General features: G+C 36.9%; 1 long non-coding RNA gene across 1 annotated transcript; it reads right to left on the bottom strand.

Moving 5' to 3' along the window:
• Positions 1-3,860: 3,860 nt before the first annotated feature.
• LOC104849248 lies at positions 3,861-15,399 on the bottom strand. Its single transcript, XR_776709.1, has 4 exons — positions 15,314-15,399; positions 8,898-9,021; positions 8,398-8,483; positions 3,861-3,971 (listed from the first exon to the last, which is right to left on the bottom strand). It is a non-coding gene; the product is annotated as an uncharacterized LOC104849248 (long non-coding RNA).
• Between the last annotated feature and the right edge of the window lie 3,394 nt (positions 15,400-18,793).

Below are 18,793 nucleotides of genomic sequence, written 5' to 3'. Positions count from 1 at the left end.
CAAGTTATAGTGAGTTAATGGAGGAATATAAATTTTTGTAACTATCCTATTATGTCTACTGCTTCCTTGCAGGACTTTCTTGTTTTAGGGATTTTTAAAAAATCTGTTCTGTGTCCCAATAAAAAGTAGCTCTCAAGAAAACAGATTACATTTCAGGGGGTATGCTTTGGAAACTATCTTCTTGTTGGCCCCTTAATAAACCTGTACACATTTCTATTTAAAAGGCATGTCCAACAGTTATCTGTTCAAATTAGAATGAAAGGACAGCCTATGAGATCACCTTTATCTTCATATGGTTGTTCTTGGTGGCCAACAAGCAGAGCACTCCAGACCACATAAAAGCAGTAAATCCTTCTTCCTGATGTCTTATTCCCCGTTTCTTGTAGAATGACTACTCCAGACCACTAGCAATTGCTTTTCTGTGTCCACCGGTCCACTGTGTAAAGGCAGCAAACAGGCTGATCCCCTAAAAGGAGGATCTGAGGAACATGTATGGGTTTCTTGATGCATGCCACTGCCCAAGAGATGACATGAGGTCCCATAGACTCACAAGAAGATAAGACTGCAAAAATGCAGGGAAGAGCCCTCTCCTTACTATGGAAACCTTTCCTCAGCCTCTGTGGGATCCTCTTTTGTCAGAACTCACATCACATCGATGAGAGTGATAACTTAGAGTGACTAACACCTTGAAAATATCAACTTTTCCCATTTTTAAGATGAGAGCATCAGTGACTTAAAACTTACCATTTCTATCTCTTATTTTGTCACCACTATTTAAAGTTGCTACAAAACATTAATATCTATGAAGAACATACATATTATATTACAGCATTTACCCTCTGACATATAAAGTTTTGTTTCTCAGTACTATATTTTAATTTAACCCCCCAATTTAGAAGTTTTAAATGTTTTAGTTAATATTTATCCATATTTACTGTGTTCTTTGCTCATGATTCTTTTCACTCTTTTTAAGTTGCTTATTCAGATTAATGGGCTTCATTTTGACAGAATCATGCAGGCAAGTAACATGTGTTTTGATCATTTTCATGCACCCCCATACCAACTTTTTTGTCCTGTCCTCCCTCCTGGTTTCACATTTTGGGGAGGATTTTAAATGGGTGTAATGCATTTTGGGCAAAATCATGTCACGTTACCAGTCTTTACAGTTTCTCTCTCTCCCCTTATTCCCTTCCTCGCATCTAATAATAGTCTTCTGTTTACTTTGTCATTTTTAGATTCCATGTATTAGGCAAAGCTCCCAATATTTGTGTATCTGAGTCTAGCTTATTCTAGCTTATTTCACTCAATATGGTAGTCTTCAAGTCCATACATTTTCTTGCAAATGACAGAATGTTATTGTTTGTGGCTGAATAATGCACACACACACACACACACACACACACACACACACACACACACACTTTATTTTTTGGTACCAGTGATCGAACTCAGGAGATCGAACTTAGGTCCTTGCGCTTGGGAGGCAGATGGCAGAACCACTGAGCTAAATCCCCGGCCCATATCATGTTTCTTTATTCATCTGTTTTTGGGTATCTAGGCTGGTTGCATGCCTTAGTTTGGGCCATAATAAACATATGTATGTATGTAACCCTATAGTATGTTTATACTAAGCAATGGTAATAGCTGGATCAAATAGTAGCTCTATTTTTAGGGTTTTAAAAATAACTTTCATACTGATTTTCATAGATTTCCATACTTACATTCTCACCAGTAGTATTTCTTAAGAATGCAAAAAAAAATGAACACCAGGCAGACAAATGACCCCACTGATTAATGGCCAAAAGCATTCAAAGACACTTCTCAAAAGAAGTTCAAATAGCTAATAAGTATATGAAAACATGTTCAAAGTTTGTCATCAGAGAAATGCAAATTTCACTTTAGTCAAGAACGACTGGCATCAAAGTTCCTTTTTTGTACTGAGGATACTGCTTTAAGCTTATTTTCCTTCTTTAAGTGCATACTTTAGAAGTAGCTCTGGGAGGAACTCTTAGTAAAAACACCAAATATTTTGCAGTATGTGAGAAAAAAGTTCTGAAATGATATACAATATTTGAAATGCAGTTTTGTAGTATGTTCAGTTCTACATAGGTAACTATGTTGTCTAGTGATTTGAAGACAGTCCACTCTTCTCAGTTTTCAAAACATCTGTTGTCAGCCTAGAATTCTACTGTATGTGATTTATATTTTCTCTGACTTTTCATTCACACACACACACACACACATACACACATTAATTTCACCCATTTCTATATATAACCCAATAAAATTTAGTAGTAAAAAATATACAGAAAATATTTTTAGGATATTTTCACCACCCTTGAAGGAAAATGTATGCTCATTTGCCACGTCTCCCCATTCTTGTATCTCGCCTAGGCAATTACAGTTTTATTTCTATTTTTACATATTTATCTTTTGGAAGATTTCATGTAAATGGAACCATACAATATGAGCTGTGTCTGACTTCTTTCACTTAGCATAATGTTTTTGAGTTTATCCACATGACAATTTATGTACTTTATATTCTCTTATTGACAACGTATTTTCCATGGATATATCACATTTTCTAACTCAATTGACTAGTTTTTGGACTTTTGAGCTATTTCTATTTTTGTCTCTTATGAATAACTCTGCTCTGAGTGTTTATGTCTTGATTTCTGTATGAACATATATTTTCATTTTTTTCCAACTACATATCTAGGAATCTAATTTTTGAGTTATATGGTACTCTTCATTTAAAAATCTCCCAAATTGTTTTCCAAACAATGTTGGAATTTTATATTCGCCAGGAATGCATGAGGAACCCCAACCTCTCTGCCAATTTTGGTCATTTTTCTTCTTGACTATAGAGAAGGCAGGAAGTGTTATCTCATTATGTTTTTATTTGCATTTACCTAAAGACTAATGATGTAGAGAATATTTTTATCTTTTCATTGGCTGTTTACATACACTCTCAGAAGAAATGTCAATTTAAATCCTTTGCCCATTTTAATTGAATAATTTGACTTTTTAGTGTTGAGATTCGATCTTTGTTTTAATTTTTTTAAATTTTACAGTAAAAGATACACTGCCATTAATCTCCTTCAAATACTCCCTTTGATTTAAACATTTTCATTCTTGCCACTTTCTGTAGCATCTCTGCAAGTCATCATTCTTGAATAATTTCTCTACGTCTGACAAAAAATATGGCAAATACTGCTATCTGTTGCCATCCAGTGGAAAGGCAGGATTGTAAAAAAAATTTACAGTGTGTAATCTACTTTATCCACTGGATCTGGCACCATGCTAATTCTTACTGTTACCTAAAGTTAACAAAAAAAGGTTAATGTTTTCAATTGATTTAGGACACTGAGGGAGCCATGCCAATATGATTAATGACACTTGGGAAAGAGAACTTCAAGAATTGCTTCAGGAAGTGGTAAGGAAGTCAGGCATGGTGGTATATACTTGTAGTCCCAGCACTCAGGAGGCGGAAGCAGGAGGACTGCTATGAGTTCAAGGCCAGCCTAGGCTACATAGTTAAGGCCAACCTGAACTATATAGGAAGACCCTATCTCCTAGGAGAGATTCAGGAGGCGGAAGCAGGAGGACTGCTATGAGTTCAAGGCCAGCCTAGGCTACATAGTTAAGGCCAACCTGAACTATATAGGAAGACCCTATCTCAACTAGGAGAGAGAGAGAGAGAGAAGAAAGAAAGCAAGAAAGCAAGAAAGCAGGAAAGAAGAAAAGACGAACAGAAAGTGGCAAAGGTGAGGTAAGTGTGCTCAAAGTGATAGGGAGTGTCTGAGTCACTTTTGCCATTTCTGGGACAAAATATACTACATCTGCAATTTATAGGGGATGTTTATTTTGGTTCACATTTTAGAAGTTTCATTCCATGTCCCGCAGGTTCAAACACAGGAATCACATGGTGGAAGGGTCTGGTGGAGGAAATCCGTTCACATCATAGTGGTCTGGAAGAAAAGAGAGAAGGAAGGAGCCAGCGGGGAGTAAACTCTTCCAGGTCATGCCCTGGTGACCCACTCCTCTAACTAGAATCCATTCCTAGTAGCAAGTCAGCTATCCCACCTCCATGAACCAATCACCTCCAAAAGGTCCCACATTTGAGTGCATGAGGTATTGGCGGACACCCCCGGTTTCAGTCATAACAGGGAATTATTTGAAGAGGATGAATGTCAATGTGTTTTCTCCTATCATCAAATTTTTTTTAAGTTTAAGCATTCATTGTGTTTTCAATCACATGTGAGTAAATGTCTCAGGCATAAAAGTCTACAAAATCTTCCTTGGAAATCAGTTGAAATAGGTTGAAGGGTATCAAAGTCTTCTACTAATGTTGATTCTTCCACTTCTATTAGGGTCTAAACCCATGAAGAAAATTTCTTATACTCTGTCTTTAACATGTACTTACAAAACAGTGATCTTTCAATATTTGTAGAAAAAAAAAGTCTTCTCTATTGACTTTAATAGTTTCTTTCCAAAGATTATATAGATATTCATCTAAACTTCCTTAGGGGAATGAATGTACATTTACTTGTGTGTGTCATACATGTAAGGTTTTAATTTTCTCAGAGCTCAACTTTTCTGTATGGTATGATAAAAGGGTACACTTTGATTTATTTTTCAGAACAATCCCCCCAGAACTAGTTTTGAATATTCTCTCTCTCTGTGGTTTATTTGAATAAAGGAACATCCCACCACAATAAGTGGGATGAAAACATGTGGTGAAAATCTAAATTTGTATTATTGTAAACTCAAAAAAGTCAAATGGCAGTCTGTAGTATCACAAAGGCATAATGGAAAGATTAGTGGAAACTAAAGGTTAGTGAAATATATGCCTTCTAGTAATTCCTTTATCCCATGGTTGATAGCTCCAAGACCCTTAACCAGCTAAGCATTACACTTTTCTACTGTAAATTTGTACTTTGGCATAATAGTAGCCAGGTTGGGGGGGTCTTAGTACCTTTCCCTGAAGGATGCAGGAAGCAATCTAAGCGTTTCCACTTGGTATGATGAACAGCAAGGTGTGTGCATGTGTGTAAAAATGCAAAATGGAAATTTTACCCACATTATGCTCTAACTGGTTTGGACTATGTTTACCCAAGCATCATTGAGGGGCCAATAGACCCAAACCACTCCAACATTTGTTAAAACAAAAGTTTTCTGTTTATTTTTTCTAGTAGAAGTAGCTCACTTCAGTACATGAAAAAACAGATTTGCAAGTTTTGGAGGTCAAAAGTGAATAATTGGATTACTCATGCCTGGATGATGAAGATGATCCATTGTCATAAAATACATATTTTTGTAACAGAAGAGTGGTGTAGGTGTATATGATGATGATGATGATGATGATGATGATGATGACAACATTGGCCATGTAAGTCAAAATTTCCTGTGACAGTAAAATGAAGCAAGAATTAACTGATACAGCCACAGGGAATGTAGACCTCCTTGATTCAGATAATGAAGGAAATAGCAATGTGAGTATATATTTGACTAGTTGAAATGTTGCAAAATGGCCATGCAACCAAATGGAATCATCCAATGTTAGAACAAGGTCCAAAACATATGGCGAGGGGCTTGGCAGGGGTGAAATGTACTGGACAGAATTCTAGCACTCTCATTCAGTATTGGAAATTATAGCAATAAAAAAGGGAAAAGAAAAAAATGTGAGAGAATGAAAAGATGAAACTAAGTGTTTGTAGATGGGAAGGGGAGGAGGGGGTAAAGGGAGGGAAGGGGTAAGAGGAAAAAATGAGAATCAAGACTTGTCATGTAGAGGTACAAAATCCCAACAATGAATGTAACTGTAGTGTATCCCTAAAATGTACCAATAAACTCAATTAAAGCTGAAAAAAAAAAGAAATTATAGCAGATGAAATGCTAAAATATGCTGTGAAAGAAGATGAACCTTTGAGTTACAACCAGCCTCACATACGATCAACTTGGGTTGTGACCAGAATTTTAGTGTTAATTTACCACCAAATTCTTGAGTTATGACTTGAATGACAGCCACTTGTGCTTCCAAATGGGTGCAAATATACCAACCCTTGGGAACAAATTGCATTCATAAGTCAAGGATCCACTGCAAAGAAATGCTGAAATGCAAGTAAAGCATTCTGCATGTCCTAATAGCCATATTGAAAAATGTATCTGTTATTACTCCCTCACTAGCTGAGCTAGAAGCATTCATAGGTCTGAAATACTTGGCAGACATTTCTCATGGTAGCTATAGGAATGTAAAAGACTTATGGAAAAGTGGGGTCAAAATATGGCATAAAAATTTATGACCTTGTAGATGTAAAGTCTACTTATGCTTTCATTTTAGACATTTATTCTGGAACTCAGCCACCAGGTCCTTATTTGTAAAGTAATAAACCCAGTGATGCTGTGAACAGACTTCTCGCTTTCATCTCCCAAACTAATCAGAATGTAACATTTTAAAATCGGTTTACCAGTTTCCAACTGATGTTACATTTGCTAACAGAGCACAAGTTGGCCAGCTCAGGGGACTGTATACAGAAACAAGCAGAAATTCCAAATAAAATATTGAAATTTCAAAACAAAATTGTATATAATCTTTGGATTTCAAAAAGCTTTACATTGGCCTCATATATAGCTAATGTACTGCTAATGTCAACAGTGCATCATGTTGGAAATATTGATAGGGAAACCTCAACAAATCAGAAGCCTGAGATGGAAACTTCCTACAACAAAACCAAAGGTGGACTAGATGTTGTTGATGAGGAATGTAGCAACTATGATGTTAATCAAAACACAAAGCATTGGCCAATGGTTGTGTTTTACTCAGTTCTAAATATGTGTGGCATAAGCAGGTTACAAAGAAAATAGCAAGTGCAAAATATGCAGAGACATTTTCTTAGAGGATTGGGACTGGAATTCACAAGAGATCATTTACAGCAGTGAAAAAAACAAAATGTTCTTGCCCAGGGAACTACAGAAAAAAATTGTGGGGCACCCTGGTGTGCTGATAGATCAGTAGACGGGACAGCATTACAGAGACCTACTGTAACAGCAGGAAAACCAAAAAGATGTCAAGTGTGCCCTAAAGGAAGGATAGAAAAACAAAGCATGTAAGTGATACTTGTGTATGGAACGTGCAGTTGTGTGTGAGGACTGCTTTGGGTGTGACAGTTGAAGCAAACAGCCTCTGTGGTAGACTTGTTTGTGTTTACATTGTAGTTCACATAATTTTTATTTCCGATGTTATCTTTTAGGTAAACAGCTGATGTGAAAATGTTGAAGTGTATTGTAAGCACTCACTACATACTTGATACTTTGTTTTATTGACGTTTTATTTCCATGCTAAGTGTATGCTGTACAATAGAGTAGGAAGCTTCTGAACAAGCAGGAAGAGAGTGACAAGAATGGCCTGCCACATAGGGAAGGAAAGCTGAGCACATGTGCACTCACTGTAAGACAGATGTGTTTGTGGAATGTGCAGTGGTCATGTGTGAAGACTGCCTTGGGTGTGAAAATTGAAGCAAAACTTATTTTTTTTACAGAGTTCTATTGGTACTTTCATTGTAGTTCCGAAAGGGATTTATTTCTGATGTTATATTTTAGGTTTTATATGCAAGTACGCAGCTGATGTGAAAATGTTGAGGTCTATGCTAAATACATATTAAGAATTTAATACATTATTTTATTGATATTTTATGTTGCTGTTAACTGTACACCGTAATATAATAAAAACCTCCTGACAAAACAGCAAGGCAAGTAAAATGTCAAGTGTGTCCTACAAAAAGGCCAGGAAATCAAAACTCACGTGCTGTCAGTGTAAGCAATACATGTGTATGGAACATGTTGTTGTCATGTGTGCAGACTGACTTAGGCATGATAATTGAAGTATTATTTTTCTGTAGAGTTCTATCAGTATTTTAATTATAGTTCTTATAATAATTTATTTGTATTGTTCTTTGATAGACTTTGTATACCAAAAAAGTTAATGTTGGAAATTTTGATGCTTTTTAAATAAATAATAAATATTTAAAATTCAATACTTCATTGCTGTGAGATTTTCCTGTTAAGTACTCATTAATATAACAAAAATCATAAAAAATTAAAGTTAATTATTCATCAAGAGAAATATTCTAAAGAATAAAGGTGGATCTTAGAGACACACTTTTATGTGACTTGTGACTAACGTTATGATCCGTAGGTTAACTGATGCCTGAAATTGTAGGTAGTGCCATATTCTGTATGAAAGCAATACAATGCTGCCTTGTTCATATGAATAGCAAGCACCTAAAATGCTAGGAGAGGAAGTAGCATATATAGTGTAGACACACTACACACACCAGTCTTCCTGTTCCAGGTGGGTTAGAGTAAGACAATGCAAGATGTCATTGTACTACTTACAGTGAGGCCCAATTTTGAACTGATGAATTGCTTCTAACTGCAATTTTCCATTTACTATTGTGAATCTTAGTTGACTGTAACTAAAACTGTGGAAAACAAAACTGCAGATTAGGAGGAACAACTGCATACAACTGGCTATAAGAAACTGCTCTGTCAGTTTTATTACTGCCTACCATGTCTATCCTTGAATCATTCTCATTAAAAAAAATTCAAATAAGTGAATGAGTGAGAAGATAGCAAGTTGAGTTTTCTCCTCTTGAAAACTGTGGATGGACTGGGGACCGTTGCCAAGTTCCACATGTGCTGTGCTGAGTTCTGTAGTATCTCAGGTATATAATGTCTTGGATGCTTTCCGTATGTTATTCTGTACACTAAAGTATGGTTGAGGATTTTTGGTTATCAATTATCTTATTGATTGACTACGTTGTAAAGATGGGATTCTTACATATATTTTAGTATCTGCTAAAGTAATGTCTCCTTGTACATATCTGTTGAAATACCTTTTGGGTGAGAGGAGTGAAGGGAGATGCTAAGAAGCCCAGGGAAGTCTTCATGCGGAAACCACAATTTCCAGCCCAAGTCTTGACAAACCTGTTCTTTCACTTTGCTCCAAACCTTAGGTCTCTGCAATGGGACAGAAAGTGAGAGAACTAAGAACATTCCCAGTTAGCATTAGATTGGCAAACTTGATTTCTTCTGCCAGCGTAGCACAATCTGGCCATTTAAAAATCTACTTGCTTTAACTTTGCAGTTAGTGGCAATCTACTCACATTCTACAAATAGATTGTCTTCTAGCATTGGACAATGACATATAATTCCAACGTATGCTTTGTTTTCATAGGTAGTTGGGTCTGGAGTTAGCTTTAGTTGTATGGACAAAAGGTTAGAAAGCATTTTATGTTTGAAAATGTTATTTCACTCCCACTAGCGAAACATACATGGGGCATCCATTGATGAATCACTTACTTTTAATTGAGTTATACAACATGAAGACAAATTCTATTTTTTGAGGTGGGATGCATATAAAGTAAAATAATATTAATTTTTAAGAAACATTTTATTCCAATTCTTTACACTCTATCTTGGCTTTAAGCATGTTCTTACTTAATTTGTTGAACTCTCCTGGAAAAAAAATGGTTCACTGGTATCTAAACAAGATTTATAATAAAACAGAACAGGTATAAGTTTTGACACGTCCAATTGTAGACACATTTCTCTTTCCTGTGTCCAAGCTTTAATCAGGATCCTTTGTTGTACAATGAAAGATGGTAAAGCCCACTATTTTGTAAGCATGTGCACATCCAGATCCTTCATAATATTAGTTAAAATCAATGTGCTGCTTTTTTAATTATTGCTCATGGTACAAAGCAGGGAAGGCTCATTTAGGAATGGATCGATATTGAAAAGGGATTGGTAGACGGCAGCGCAGTACATCAGGCAGCTTGATGTAAAAATCATTGGCTCTGTGCTGTGGTGGTTTAGGGTTATCAGTCTGGTTAGCCTCCAGCTGGCTGGGGCAGCATAATGGGCGAACCTTCCAGGAGCCAGTGCTCCTTGCTGGGCTGCTCCTTAAGGAGTGGCTACTGGCTGCCCAAGCACACGTAGCTTGGAGAAGGAGGCGATTAGGAGAACTTGCTTCTGCCTGGGATTATTGATCACGTGTAGCAAAGTTTGGACTTCAGCATGGGAATTATTTTCTCTCTTCTTCTCATGCAGTTTTCCTTTTTGAAAGCCCATGGGTTTTATGAGCAGACAGATGACAAACTATTCTGAATGCTGCATGAATGTGAAGATGAGCAGTTGTTCAGTATGGTGTATGTATAAAAAAGAGTGAAAGAGAGACACTGAGGCTCTGTAAACTCGGAAGCAATATTAGCACCAGTAATGTGTATGGACATAGTAGTTTGTTTATAGCTACCCATACTAAAAAGTATGTATTTTCAGATGGAGACCAGGTGGAAACGTCATTGTCATCACTTGGTTGCTTCAGAGAAACTATGCCACATTTTTACTTGCTTTGATTATTTTCATATTAAATAGTACATTGTGTTTTAGGAAATAATTTTATCAGTCTGCTAGATTTTGTACCACAAAAGGGGCGTGCTGCTTCGAAGAGTGGCAAGCAGGTATGGTGACCTGGCACAACGACAGGCAACACCCAAGTCAGGGAGGATACGTTGGATGTGTGACATAACCTCATTTAAGTGATATCCCTTCTCCATCACAGTCAGCTCCCAGGGGGCTGCCACAGGTAAGAGGTGCTGTGCACCCTGGCTGTGAGGGTGCTCACCTGGAATCAGCCCTGGCTCCACACTGAGCACAGCCATTGAGAGCATTGATTTCCGGTCACCACTGATCCAGGCTTGATTGGTAAACCGACTCTTTTTTCTACATTTCAATGATCGTGTGCTGTTTATTTTAATTTATTTTCCCTTGACTAATCATTGGGCTGATCAGATTGCCTGTTGTTGACTCCCAGCTAACATTAATAGCAATTTTTACAGAATTAAGGTAGTGGCCAGGTAAGTGGTACACATAGACAGTTGGAAAAGAAAACTATAAATTACATACATATGTAATATTTAGAGTAACTAGTAAAATGTGTGCCCTTTTACAATCATACAATAAGAAGTGAAATGAGAAGATCAGTTACATCAGCTTTGGCAAAGTGGATAAATGAATATCTAGAAAAAAATCCAGGAAGAAAGATACAGTCAAAATCATACTAGTATATAATTCAAACATTAACATTATACACACACACACAAACACACACACACACATGTGTATGATTAGTCTGTTCAAAAAAGGTTTCTTTGTCTTTCAGAAAACATTACTCACAATATACTTTTATTTTATTAATTTTTTTTCTCATTGAGTTTATTGGTACATTTTAGGTTTTAAATGCTAAGCTCCAGATGCATGTGGCTATTCCTATTAAAACTGGTTCTCTTCTCAGGTTGGTTTTATTTTATATACTTTAAATGTCATTATTTTCTTTCATATATGTAGTAATGTTCTTCCTTTCAATTCACCTAAGAACTGATTTTAGGAAGTGAATTTATCAATCTGACTGATTGTCCTTACAGCACAGTCTGAGCTGGAATAGGTGGACTCCCTACACTGGTGTTTATGGCAACATTTTGACCTGTTGTTTTCTTAGACATTTTCACCACCCATGTTGACATATGATTTGAGAATGGTAAAATATGAGTCACTAAATCTTTATAAATCTTGTTGAAAAAAATAACATGAAGAGAGGAATCTATAGTTTCTTTTAGTCAAGCTTACAGGGGAAAAAGAAAAAAAGAAGAAACCATCATATTCATGAACATTTTGAATTAAGACACTTAATAAGACAGGCATAATTTCCCCAATTATGTGAAATTATTAGGGCAACAAATTTGAAGCCACTGAGGGAAATTAAAATCATTTCTACATATTTGCAAAGTCAGTTAATTATTTATAATCCCACATTCATGTAGTGGCAACTACAGTTGAAACAATGCTCATAAGATGATGACATTTCCACCATATAAAAGATAACTTGTTTATGTTTCCAGCAATCTGAATAACATGACAACCTTTCTAGTACAACCCCATAGAAATGTAGATAAAATTCTGTATTAGACAATGGTTACTAGACTCAGATGTAGAAGAGCGCAAGACTTCTGTCTGTGCACTGGAAACCCGAAGGATACAACTGAGGTCCTTCAGCTCATGGCAATGTCCCATGCGAGCTCATATCAGGAGGCCAAAGGATTCTCAATGAGGGAAAGAAAGATCTTGGTCAGAGAGGCCCAAGGGCCAGTGCCAGAAGCTGAAGTGTCTGTGCCAAAGGGCTGAAGGATCTGGACCAGAAGGCTCAGGAATCTACACTGAAAGCCAAGAGACAATATCCAAGATGAAGATGAGAATTGAAGCTCTCCCAAAAAAAGGAAGTGGCCAAAGCTCCCTTGAAGGAAAACCATCAAAATGCTCCCAAAGGAAAGCAGCTGCTTTCCTTCAAGGAAGATGAGGTAAAATCTTTCCCTCCTGCACTCCTTTTATATCATTCTGGCAACCATGCTGAGTCAAATCAGCTGGCCATTCTCACTCAAGTTGACAATTAAAAGTACCAAAAATTCTAAATGAAATTGTTTTCATTGTAGTATTGGTCTCACAAAACTAAAGAAGACTCCAGGTGGTAGCAAAATAGCAAACTCAAAGTCAACTCTAAATGTGAGAGCTGCTGCCAGCCCATCTTTGGGAGGGAACTTCTGTTATGCAGATTTTATTCTCTGAAAGGAGATAGAAGATGAAGTCTTTAGCTTGCACAGGTGGTTGCTGGAACTGAGACAGTTATTTTATCCCGACTTTGAAAAGTTACAACTTAGTGAAAATGTTGAACAGAAAAATTTGTACCAATTCACTTTGAAATCAAGACAAAAATTTCCACCTACCCCTTAGAGGATGTGGGTGAAAAACAAACAAAGGATTCTGGGATTGAAATCACAGGCCTGAATTTGTTACATACATTTGCATTTGTTCTGTTCATTAGGTTTAGAAAATACCATGAAAAATCATGCCAAATCAACAATAACTTTATATGATCAAAGAAAAGGAAATTTGAAGTATGGTACACAATCTAGAGTACAAATAATTTCAAATAAAAATAAGTATAAAATTAAAATAACGAAATTTAAAAACTTGCTGACAACCAGTATGACCAATATAATCCTGCAACATCTAAAATCCCACAATAAAAGTTCTAAATAATAAAGTATTGATCTGAAAAAAATCTAGAAGAAGATATCCATTATAATCATATTTATTCAACATTACACTGGTGGTTCTGGGCAAGATAGAGAGAGAAAAAAGTCAAATAAAATCAGACAATCAATCAATCAATAAGTAGACTGGGGATGTACCTAATTGAACAGGCCCTGGATACAATCCCCAATACTTCTGACAGGCAGGCAGGAAACTGGAACTAACAATGTGTAAATCAGCAAGGTTGTCATATAAAAGATCAATATACAAAAGTCCATTACATTTCTAAATACTATCAATGGACAACTGGAAGTTAAACTTAAAATATCATTTAAAAAGCATCAAATATTAAATAATGTTTAGGAACAAATTTGATAATCTCCGAATGCTTATGTAATAAGAAATTAGAGAAACTTTAAATAAAAGTACATTTACAATGTTCATGTATTAGAAGATTCAAGACAAGATGTCACTCTTCTCAAATCAGTAGAGTCAACACATTCTAAAATCCTGATAATCAAGTTTTTGTAAAAATTATAAGTGTAAAATTTATGCAGACATCATTGAGAGCTAGACTGGCCAAAGAAATTTTAAAAAAGAACACAGACAGAAACACCAATGGAACATAATATTTGTGTCATTTTAGAAAAGACTAAGTGATTCAGACATCTAAATTTAAAACCTAAAATGTTAATATTTTTTGAAAAATCTTCTAGAAAATCTTTGTACCTTGAGTTAGGTAAATAATTTATAAATACTAAATTAAAAGCATGATCTATATAAAGAAAAACATATAATATTGAACATTTTCAAAGCTAAGACATTCAGCTCTTTGAAAGTGCTACAAAAATAAAAAAAGTCACAGAGGAAGAAAAATTGTTTGTAAATCATATATCAGATAAAGGATTCATATGCCAAGATATAAAAAAATTCTCCAACTCCATAGTATGAAAACTAATACCCTAACTGAAAAAATAGGCAAAAAAGTTGAACAGACAATTCATTAAAGAAGATACATAGATTACAAGGAAGCACAGATGCCGGGTTTTATTAGCACTTAGGTAAATATAAATGGAAATGACAAAGCCATACATTGTCACACTTATCTGAATGGCTAAACTGAAGGAATATGCAGAGCTGGTGAGGACAGGAGGAACTGGAACAGTCTCATACTAACAATGGGAAAGTGACATGGCGCATCCACCTTTGAGCATAGCACGGCAGCGTGTTAGAAATGTCAGCATCCATCTATGACCTGATCCAGCCTTCCCACTCCTGACAGGAAAGAAGGCATGGACCACATGGATGCTTGTATGTGGATGTTCAGAGCCACTTTAGTTGTAACACCCAAATAGTAAAGGAACCCAGTGCCTATCAAAGAGCAGTAAGTGGGACTACCCATCCATTTATTACCTAACAATAGAAAGCAACGAGGCAGGTGGTGGAACCACTGAGCTTCTATAAAACGGAATACTACTCAGCCATGAAGAAAGAGAAATTAGTGTCATCCATAGGAAAGTGGATGCATATTGAAGATATACTCTAAAGTGAAATAAATAAGTCACACACATGTAAATACCGAATAGTTTCTCTGGCGTGAAAAACTATAATTGTACATAAGATCCTAATGGTATAATTGTCAATGTGAAATAGGAAGAAAAGGGCTAAAGGTATAGGGGAAGTGGGAGGGGTAGGGGAAAGGAAATAAGGGAAAAGAAAAAAATGTGAGAAAATGAAGTATTTGTAAATAGGGAAGGGAGGAGGGGGTGAAAGGAGAGCAGGTTGAAGGGGAAAAAATGAGAACCAAAACCTGTCGTGTAAAGATACAAGATCCCAATGATGAATCTAACTGTATTGTATACCTAAACTGTACCAATAAACTCAATGGGGGAAAAATTTACAATAGAAAGCAATGAACTATGGTTAAATCAAATGGACGAATGTTGAATGAAAAAAGATGAACAAAAGAAGAGTACTCTGCACACTTATACTAGCTTCCTGGTACTGCTAACAAATAATTTCAGGGTAGCAATTTAACATAATAGAAATGTATATTCTCTTACAGTTCTGCAGTTCAAAAGCTCAGGGCGAGTTTTTCTTCGTTAAAACTGAGGTGTCTGCAGTGTTGGCTCCCTTTAGACATTGTGGGGAGGAATTGTCTTACCTTTCCAGCCTCCAAGAGCCACGTGCAGCCGCAGGATCTGCTTGCACTGTCTCCTCTCCTTGACTATGACACTCTTCCCCTCTCAGCTCCTTTTAAGAACCTTGCAAAGATATTGCACCTACTGGGTTATCCAGGATACTCTTTCCATTCCAAGTTCCTTCCTTGACTCCATCAGCTAATTCCATTTTTCCATCTCGAGAAATACATTTGCAAGATCTGGGAATTAGGACAGCTGTGCCTTTAAGGGCCATGATACTGTGAGTCCACTTACACAAAGTTCTAGAAAACATAAATAAATCAATAGTGACAGTGAGTAGATCAATGTTGCCTAAAGCCAGGCAGAGAGGACAACCAGGTGTTCTCATAGAGGTAATAAATATCCTCACTCAATTGTAATGATGCTTTCCTGGCGGTGTGCATACCTGCAAATGTACCAAATATTTGCAATGTTCTTTATGTCAGCCCAGCCCCCCAAACATAAAATGAGTATATCTCATATAAGACATGAGAAAATTAATAATTAAATCAGTAATATTTTAGGGGGAATCATGGAAATAGGGAAAACAGGCTATGTGGTCAGCTTTCTGGCACAGTGACAAAAAGCATAAGGATAACAATTTGAATCAGGAATAGTTTACTCAGGCTTACCTACTTCCTAATTTCAGTCCATGGTGGCCTGGCTCTATTGCTTTTGGGCCTGTTGAGAGGCAGAAACATCAAGGATGCAATTTAATGGGCTATTGGGAGGTAGTAGAGACTTTAGAGTTGAGGCCTACTCAGAAGAAGAAATAGGTCACAGGAAAAATGAACTTGAAGGATAATTTTCTAAGAATATTAATTAATGACTTTATATTTTTCCGATCATGAATACATGATAAAATGTTCATCGTTATTGCTGAAGATTCTAAAGTGACTATTCAATTTTGGAAGAATAAAGGAAAAACTAGGAAAAAAATTCAATTGTTCAAACGCAAATGGGAAAGAATGAAAAGAAACAAAGGATTTTAAGGATCAAATCAAATCAAATAAAAAACATGGGATAGGAAAGTTACAAGAGATTCAACTACATAGGGCACCAGCCACATGAGTTAACTCAGTCGCCAGCTGGTCTGACCACCACTGAGACTCCATTTTTAATTACAGATTTCTGCTAGTTATGAAACAGATAAAGGCTATGTAATTAATCAGAAAGCCTGATATGGAAAGTTAGTATCAATGGTCAGTTGTAGTTCTATTAATCCTTGCACAGAATAGATTTTATTAAAGAAGGCCTGGTCATACCTGCCTTGTACCTGAGGACCCAGTGTGATGTGACCTGTCCACCGTGCACGTGGACCTGACCCACAGATGTCCAAAGTAGATAGGGGTGTGGAGAGGATGATGGCAAATATAATCACCCTGCACCACAAAGTTTCTAGGATGCAGGTGATAGCAAGTCTAAGAAAACAAAACTTGCATGAAAATATTGAAATAAAAGAACAATATCAATTAGCATATTGCTCAAGAAGCTGAAATAATAATAAACCAAAAGGTATAAAAATAAGAAAATAATTGAGAACAGAAAATACAGTAATTCCATGTAGGACAAAAGTAGAATTGAGTGTGGGAAGCTTATCAAAATCTGTTTTCTTTTTTAAAAGGAGCAACAAAATGAGTAGGTTTATTTTAGAAAGGTGAGAAAAGCTATGTATTAATTATAAAGGGGTCTATAACTACCGTGGAAAATATATATTATGTATATTTGCAAATATATGTCATAAAATATACATAAACCAATAATTTCTTACAATTTTAAATTTATATACGCATATATATCGAGACAAATAGACATGGACAACATTGACTTAAGAAAAATAGAACTGTTGAGTTTGGTATGCTTAAATGTCTTAGGCTCAAAGTTATTTAATTACTTTACCATCATATTTAATTATTTTCTTTTTCTTTTTTTCTCTTTTTGAGACAGGGTCTCACTATATAGTTCAGGCTGGCCTTAAACTCCCTATATAACCCAGGTAACTATTCTCTAAGAAACACCCAGTGTTCTCTGGAGGAATGATGCTCAGGTGAGTCACTGGGGCTGCTCTCAGGTGGCTCATGGGTGGCTTGCAAGGGAAGGGAGCTCAGTGGGAATCCAACGGGCTCACAGCCTGGGCTGAGAAAGGAGGAGGCTGAGATACCCCCTTGCAAGGAAAACAGACAGATCTTGGGTCCAGGAAGAGGAACAGGCAGCCATAGAGATGCAGGAGCACTGGGAGCTGCGAGTGGTTCTCTTCTAAGCCACTTCCAAGCTACCAGCGGTGGAAGCACGGGCAGATGAACCTGGAATGCAACCCCAGAGCTAGTGCTAGGGACAGGCGCATCTGAGAGACGTGGAGAGCCAGTGAGGGATGCCAGGAAGCAAGGTGAGATGTCAGCTCCACCCTGTATTTCTGCTTTGGAAAATCCATACTTGCTGTGACATCTCATGGAATTTACCCTGGGAGGAGGGATGTCCCCCAGTGCCATTCATTCTCCCCTGCTTGTGCTTCCCATAGCAGGCTTTGGGGAACCTTCCTCCTAGACTGGTGTGGAGCATATACCTACCCTGCAGCGCACTGCAGGAAGCAGGAAGAGGACTCCACTAGGTCCTTGCAGCAACCCCTGAGCTACACTTATTAATGGCATTACTTATCGTGAGCAGGCCTCAAATTATTGCCCAGATCACACAAGTGTTGAATTTGCACTTCAAAAATTTGATTTTGAAATTAAAGTGATGCGGTCACCATGGCGTTAAATTAATGCCATACTGAATGGATGGTTGATAGTCCTTTTTTCTTTAGTACATCTCAAACATTTTCAAAGAGAGTTTGTTAGACTGTTGTTTTGTGGCCTGGCTGAACAAAATTTTGGCTCTGCAAAGAAAATGTGAGATCACTTAGAGCTGAGTAAGAGGCAAGTTGCCTGTTTGATGCTGCACTTTGCCTGCAGTACATGTGGGGCGGTGAGGCTTGGAACTGTGAGACATACAGAGCAACAAGATGCAAGCGTTGGTATAGAGGGAGCACATGCTGAAAAATGTGATCTGATAATCGTGACACACTGGAAAAATGAAAACAAAAAGCCAGCCAAAACTAGAAGATTTCACACATATCAAATAACAGAGTATTGGACTATGAACAAAAGTATAAAATAACCACAAGACTGTACTGATATAAATAAATGATTGACTGAATAAATTGATAAATGGGAGAGATGAGATAATATTCTAAGTAGAGCAATTCCAAACAAGACAGAAGACACAGACCTATTCCTTAGGTGTGGACTGTGCATTGGGACTCCCTTTCACCGTGCAGTGTGTAAAGGAGTAACATTACAGAGAATAAACCTGACAACAGCTACCCCAGCCAGATGGGCAAGGTCACTGTCAACAGTGATACTCATGTTGCTGGTACATGGCCTCAAAAAGGTGTGAAGAAAGGGCGCTTTATCTGTGTGGACTTG

This window comes from Fukomys damarensis, unplaced genomic scaffold (assembly GCF_012274545.1).
Source record: "Fukomys damarensis isolate Sample0158 unplaced genomic scaffold, DMR_v1.0_HiC HiC_scaffold_30, whole genome shotgun sequence".
Taxonomy (NCBI): Eukaryota; Metazoa; Chordata; class Mammalia; order Rodentia; family Bathyergidae; genus Fukomys; species Fukomys damarensis.
The sequence above is the reverse complement of the archived record's forward strand: the minus strand, read 5'-3'. Positions and strand labels throughout refer to the sequence as shown.